This window comes from Alosa alosa, chromosome 6, assembly GCF_017589495.1.
Source record: "Alosa alosa isolate M-15738 ecotype Scorff River chromosome 6, AALO_Geno_1.1, whole genome shotgun sequence".
In the NCBI taxonomy this organism is placed as follows: domain Eukaryota; kingdom Metazoa; phylum Chordata; class Actinopteri; order Clupeiformes; family Clupeidae; genus Alosa; species Alosa alosa.
The window spans coordinates 24881129-24889029 of NC_063194.1; the positions used below are offsets into that span (position 1 = coordinate 24881129).

The 7901-nt window shown below is 40.2% G+C and overlaps 1 long non-coding RNA gene across 1 annotated transcript; it reads left to right on the top strand.

The window, feature by feature from the left end:
* Positions 1–1266: 1266 nt before the first annotated feature.
* On the top strand, positions 1267–4803 carry LOC125296381. Its single transcript, XR_007193745.1, has 3 exons — positions 1267–1496; positions 1589–1679; positions 1794–4803. It is a non-coding gene; the product is annotated as an uncharacterized LOC125296381 (long non-coding RNA).
* The last annotated feature ends 3098 nt before the right edge of the window (positions 4804–7901 follow it).

Sequence of the window (7901 nt, forward strand, 5' to 3'; positions counted from 1 at the left end):
CTGCATGACAGTAACCTCTGTCTCACTGCCCGATTATTTACTGATTGCAATGAACGGGGCTGATCTTAGCAGTTTCTAAAATGTTTCTTAATTCCTCTTTATTTAATCTCTTCATTGGGGCTGAAACCTTTCTGTGAACTGTAAATAACAGATGCTGTTGATGAACCAAAAAGTCACCTTTTTGTCTTGAATTGATGAACTGTTACACTTACTATGCCAAACCAATGTCTGTTTTTTAAGGATCAGAAACAAACCTACAAACTTGCACTTTACAATATTTATGGAACTTGTAAATAAACATGTCTTGTTTATTTGTTTTTGTTTAATTTCAATTCATGTATCATTTATATTTGACTTAATTCCATTGGTACAGTAGCCTACATAAGACATTCCACAAGGTGCATTCTAAGCAAAGATTCTAGAGCGCTCCGCTCTAGAATCTTTAATTCTAAGGCTTTGGCCAGAGAGGGTTAAAGCGGAGCGAGAGGCGCAAACGTTCGACAATTTCCGCATTCGATTATTGCAAGGGGGAGGGGGGGAAATCCCCCTTTATGCAGACCAGAGTAAACCCTCGCTGCACTAATGTCAATGGAGACTTGTGGAATTTTACCAATAAATTGGTCATTATGTCTTTCTGGATTTGTTGAGGGTTTTTTCGAACATTTTGTCATAATCTGTAAGTGTTTGGGATTATTTCAAGCCTAAAAGTGTAATTTTTTAGTGTTCTGATTTGTAATAAAATAACTTAATATCAGACCATGCTGCTGCCAGTTACTGTCCAGTTGTTAGCATGCTAGCTAGCCTCTTAGCTAAGGTAACATTTTAAATGGAGAAGTGTAATTTCTTTGAAATGACAACTAGCTGAATAACATTACTGACATTAGTTAAAGTGGATAGTTTATACTCAAGCGAATTTGGAACAGTAGCTCTATATTAAGTTTAAGTTTAAGTCCTTCAACTACTAGTCACTTGTTAGCGATATCTGTATTGCCATAGCTACTCCCATCCACTTGTATATTTTTAAGTTAGCGTTAGCTAGCTAGCTAGCTCGGTACACATGACTAATTCAATTATTTATATCATGTCCTAAAGAATGATTCATTGGTATCATACATGATTATAGACAATGATACTGTGAACACAATTATGTTTATCTGTTCTTATTGCTAATTAAGAGTGAAAGTTTATTTAGTGACGTAGGTGACACTCCCACTTATGCAGACCGGAACTGTCCCGTTTTGCTCCCATAGTAACGAATTACGTTGCTCTATCTTGCTAGTAATCAAGGATCTTTGCTTTGGCTGCACGCTTGTCACTACGGCAACGACATTATTTAGAATTTATTTACTTTTGAAGGAACTAGGCTACAGTAAAGTCTTGGATACGGTGCTACTTTGTAGCTCAGGAATAGTAATTCTTACGGAGAACAAGGCTACTTGTATAGCTCTCACGGTGCTACTTTGTAGATTAAGGACACGACTCTTACGGAGAACAAGGTTTCTAAATACTTTTCTTTCTTTTTATTCTTGTTTTAATATATCGTGTTAAATTATATTGTTTGTTCTTAATTAATATCATTGTATTATAGGCTTATCATATAGCTCTTACGGTGCTACTTTGTAGCTAAAGGAACTGGTTCTTAAGGATAAATCTTAGCACTCAGCTGGAACGGGAACAAGGTGGCTAGATACTATTCTTTCTTTTTATTCATTTTACTGTAACCTAACATATTGCTGTTATATTTGTCATGTTAAGTTCTTATTGTATGTTATTGTATTATATTGTACATATAGCTCTGAAATAAAGAAACCATCAGTACGCTACAACTGTCCGGCTGGAGTTTTCTACAGTAAGAGCTTGACCCTCATCGATTCTGACGACAGTCTGATGTTCTACAGTGCTGTGACGGCTTGGTGTCCACAAGGAAAGGTCTACACGGTGTGTCTGCCTGCCACAACTCTAATGGACGGTTCTTCGTGGAGCAGAGCACTTTCGGAAGACTCACATCTAATCAGCTAACGTTATTCAGACAGCAATTAGCCTACTGGGAGTCGGTGCAACGGTCAAGAACTGTTTTAGCCTACACATCTTCGCGGCATTGAACTGTGAGTAACCTACAGTACATTCAATAAGGTGATCAAAGGATTCACATTTCGGATTGAGAGAGAACGGCTCTCCCCCCCAATCAAGCGAAACGGAATTGTCGCGAAGGATCTGTCGCTTACACAATTACAGACAGGCACACACTCACACGCGTTGGCTATATACTGATTTGCATTCACAAAAGAAAAGGACTCTTGCAATTGAAAACAATTTTTGCATGTTTTCTTGTTTGCATATTTTCCATTGTATTAATTTTCACATCATCAGTAATCAGAGAGTTTACATACTACTTCAATGCTATAATTGTTTTATGGTGATAATCTAATAATAATATAGATAAACAGTATTTTATTGAGACCTCAATATTAGCCTATTAAGGGTTTTTTTTCTATTCATCTAATTGAAAATTTAAGTCATAATGCCAGTATCAGATGGTGTAGGGGAGTTGGGAGATCAGGTGGCTTGTGTCCTGCATGGAACAGAGGACTCGCAGAATATACCCCATCCAGACGCAGAAACATCTGAAGGACTATGGAGGCAAGTAATGAAAACAAAACAACAAAGTCTGAATGATCACCAGGTACAACTTCGGAGAGATGATTTGCCACCAGAGGATCTTCGACACTCTGAACATACACAAAATCCCACAGAGAACATGACTGGACATCAAGATGAAGAGGCCAAGACAAGGCTACTCGCTATTTATGAAAAGTGGAAGATTCAAGCACGCACAGCAAAACAACAACTGAAGTCATTCATGCCAAAGAATCAGCTGTGGCCACTCATTGATGAACTCAAGAGAGGTAGAGAAAACATAAAGCAAGTATACTCTGACATAAAAAGGCTCATGGCACCATCTATTGAATTAACAAGACGAGTTGACATGTGAATCAGTAACAACAGATATTATCATAATTGCTTATAGAATGCTAGACACTGAAAGCGAGTTTAATGCGAGAGATAACAGATACTGCCTTCATGACTTGCCTAGCCATGATAATGCATTTTCTGTCTATGGATCTGCTCCCTCGTTGGTAAATGACAACACATCTAACCGTCATTCGGTGATATCATCAATGGCGGCCAAACGTACAGAAGCAGCAGCAGAATTGGCAGCAAAAGAAACTGAGTATGAGATGATGCTCAAAGAACACAAACAAAGAGAGTTGATACAAGAGCTGGAGGAAACTCAACGAAAAGAACTGGAGGTCCAACGCGTCGTACTCTGAAACGACTGCAGGCAGAAAGGGAGTTGAAAGTCGCTCAAGCCAAGCTGGAAGTCTACAACAAGGAGACTGTTGCTGATCCCAAAGGAAGTGAGCATGGAACAAAGATCACATCTTTACCTGTCACTGTCCCTCTGTCTCATTCTGCAACGCCCCTTCAGTCTGACACCCCTTCACTTGCCCAGGTTTTACAAGACAATCTAACTTTGAACAGGCTTCCAGTTTCAGAACCATTAATGTTCAGTGGTGATCCTATGCAATGTATGGAAGGCCTGTTAATAGGTAACAACTGTTCCAGAAACGAGGAGCCCTATGCTGTGAAGACAGACTTGGGATGGAGCATTGCAGGACAGCCATCACAAGGTCCTGGCTCATTGAACATAAGTCGTTTCTGTCAAAGAATCAATGCCAATGAAATGCCTCCAACAACTTCTACTAATGCCATTCACCTTCTGGAGCCTGACTTCAAAAATTGCAACAGAGATACAACAAAGATTTCACAAGATGACATCAACTTTCCCAACAAGCTAGATGAAGTTATAAGGAAGAACACACACAGTCATTATGATATGCCTCTACCCTTCAAAGACAGACCAAGCCTGCCAGATAACAAAGTATCCATGTTGGCCAAGAAACGCCTCGATCATATTAGGAGAAAGACCTGCATAGAGAAATGCATTAAAACCTGCATAAAGAAACACATAATGAGAAAGAGAAGGAGACAGACATGCACAAAAAGGAGGAGAGGACAAACATTCTTAAAGAGAAAGAGAAGAAAGACCTGCATAGAGACATGCATTAAGATCTGCATAAGGAAACACATAATGAGAAAGAGAAGGAGACAGACATGCACAAGAAGAAGAAGAAGGAGACATTTTTCTCTAAACATTCTTAAAGAGAAAGAGGAGAAAGAGATGCATAACTAAGAGTTAGCGCCACCATAAGATGTCTGAAGTTGAGTGTCCAATCCAGAAGCTTGTCCTCCTGCTGGATACTGGCTAATCTGACTTCCTCTCCCTAAAACCATCTATCCCCATTAGTGTTTCCCTTTAATATTGTTTGGGTAATATTTTTAGTCATTTTCAAGTTTAAATCATTGATCACTCCCATTGTCCCATTAATCACTCATGATTGGTGGGAGTGTAAATAAACATGTCTTGTTTATTTGTTTTTGTTTAAATATACCTGTTGTTTATTTGTTTTTGTTTAATTTCAATTCATATGTATCATTTATATTTGACTTAAAATTCCATTGGTACAGTAGCCTACATAAGACATTCCACAAGGTGCATTCTAAGCAAAGATTCTAGAGCGCTCCGCCAACCATCAGAAACCATCAGTACGCTACAACTGTCCGGCTGGAGTTTGCTACAGAACTTGTCTAACAAATGCTGTTGATATTGAACCCAGTTACTCCATTTCCTTTACTTATGCCACACCAATGTCTGTTCATCAAACTTTATTTTTGATGGCACTGAACTGAAAATGTTAATGGATTTTTTTCTGTCAATTTAACTCATTAAAACTTGTATCAACCAGTTTCTGTCTATGCTGTCAAACAAATATTAAAATACAGACAACCATGTTTCCTGTATCATACAGCTTTTCTACTGGGAGGTTTACAACTTATTCTGTCAATTTACCCAAGTTTGTCACTAAACCACATAGGCCTACTTGGAATACCCCTCAGATGTCTGAATGGCACTGATCTCACTTAAATGTTTATGGAACCTTTCTGTGAATAATGCTGTTGATGGAACTTCTGTCAACTGTGAACTATATTTAACTCATTAAACTTGTATCAAACTAGTTTTGTCTATTCTGTCAAACATGGATTATGTTCCCAGTTTTGATATCAGACGTCAGGTCACTTTATATCATATATCAGAATATTCTGTCAGAATATTACTGTTAAACCCACTATGAATATTAAAATACGCTAAATCATGTGTCCTGTATCATAGCTACATGTATGACCTTTGCAGCAAAAAAAACCGCGTGAGAATTCGTTCAGTATTCAGTGAATATGATTTAGAGGCCGTTTACACGACACCGCCGGGTGGATTTTCTCTTACCGCTTTCACACCTTTAACGACTCCGGCAAGAAAAGACCTTGCGTGTACACACAGAGGTGTAAACAGAGACTTTCTAATGTGGAGACACAGCACTCAAAAAATACTCCATAGAAATGCATGGGGCTAGTTTGTCACGCCAATATGGCCGTTGTCTACACATATCCCACCCCTTCCTCGGCAAAACGTCGACATGTGAATACATTGAGCCAATCATGTGGTGTGATGTGAATACATTGAGCCAATCATATGGTGTGTTGTGAAGACATCGTGCCAATCATGTGTTGTGATCTCGCCGCTGGAGCAAGATTGGTGTCGTGAAGCCAGTTCGACCCAAAGACTGTGCCCGATGAGTGCCCATAAAACGTTGGTATATGGCCGCCGAGTGGAGGGACTTGCCTAAAAGGACTTTGGTGTAACCGGCTAAATGTGCTGTAGTGCATATGCCAGACCAGTCGATGGCGCTGCTGTGCAGAAGCTTCATGATAATTTCGTGTGAATCGCGTAGAAGAAAACATTGTTGAAACAGTTTGTTAAGCCAGAGAATGTCTAATAAGTGCTCTGGTTAAGCAGTCGCATGAAATAAGGAGACTACAGAAAATTCGGTTTTCAATTCAACTGTTAAACTAATAAAGTTAATTTTCAAGGTATGTGACTGCTATGTGAAATTTCAAATGCTTTGCCTACGCATTGCATTAGGTCTGAGCACCACTGGAGAAAACACTAACATGCAGTAAGCTAATGTTTAACTAAGTTAAGCTAACGTGTGCTTCTAACTTAGCCACTAAAAGCTGATAGGCTACATTGTGCACATAAATCATGACAGGGGAAAGAAAAACATTTTAATATGATAAATAAATGGTTTGGTTTGTTTTGACAAGCAACATGTCAGGTCGAGTGCCGTGGCTGAGTTGAGAGGTGGGGCTATGTCGTCATAAATTTGCCGGCTTCGCACCTACAGGCGTCTACATGGCGAAAGTTAGCCGGCGGTTTCAAAAGTTCCCACTTCGGAAGTTGGTTTCAAAAGCTATCGGTTTCAGTCTCCTAAACTGCCGGCGTCGTGTACATGCAAGGCGTAACCGTTAACAAAACCTCACCGGTTTCACAAAAACCGGCGTCGTGTGCACGGCCCCTTAAAATCCTGTTCGGTATTCAGTGAGGTATGATTAATTAAGTGCGCTGACAGTTCATCGCACCGGCCAAACAGATTACACTGAGTGGAGTGGATGACCGGTCCAAGATGGCGGCTCCACGTCTCGTCAGCGCTAGTAGGGTTGTAATTATTCTATTAAAGATAAGTATAATAATAGGAATAACTGATTGCCTGACTGATTGCCAACCTGGGCACCCATTAATGGCCACAGTTCCACCCAGCCCCCGCAGTTATACTGCGACGAGCTGACAGAGGGGAGGACCTGCGTGCCACCCATCCCCCCAGCATATGCACACATCCCCCACTACCACGACCAACCACACCTCGCCCCCAGACCTTCACCCAACACGCCACTCTTGACCTAAATATGTACAGTATGTGAATGGCTAGGTTGAGGGATATATCTAGAGTGTAGCATTAAAAGAAGTGGGCATGCATGGTGAATATCTGTCAGGATTTCCCCATGCACACCACACTTACCCTGTGTAAGATGTATGCCTCCTCAATGTGTGCATTAAAATAAGTGAGGCATGCAGATAGACACCTAATGAGGCATCTACCTGCACTCCACTCTTACCCTAGCCTGTTTTGTAGTTTTTGTTTATGTTTGATGTATGTCACCTAACATGCAGTGCAATTAAAAGAGAGTAAAGCGTGCTGTGTGCTTCCAGGACAAGGCGTGTGCATGAGCGTATGAGGAGGGTGCACACCGGGGGCCCAGGGCCAATAGATAACCCACAGGACCCAACCAATGCCAAAACCACACAGCGACCCGCCAGGACCGAGTCTCCTATGGTCATTTGGTAACGTTGCCATTTGGTGACTTGAGCAACGTGGCCATAACGTGGCCCTACGGTCATTTGGTAACATTGCCATTTGGTGGTGTAAATAACGTGGCCGCAACGTAGCGCTATGGTCATTTGGTAACGTTGCCATTTGGTGACTTGAGCGACGTGGCCATAACGTGGCCCTATGGTCATTTAGCAATGTTGCCGTTTCCCAACACCAATTGTTAGCTGAGGTTATATCAAATGCAATAATAATCAGAGATATTATTTCTTTCTTTTTTTTTTAAGTCAAACTATCTTCCAGCCAGAAAAATGGACCACTGGTTTGTACTGTTTATTTACTACCTGATGACTCATCCCCACAAAAATAATGCTAAACTGAGATTAATGTTGACCATCCAGAACTACAATTTTCTAATTTCCACAAACTCTGACCCAGTTGAAAAATAGCAATCAAATATATTCAGATACTGAATTGATGAATCATTTATTTTAAATGCATGTAGGGAACACATTAATAAATCACACTGACAATTCTTTCTATTAACATTTGAAGTAA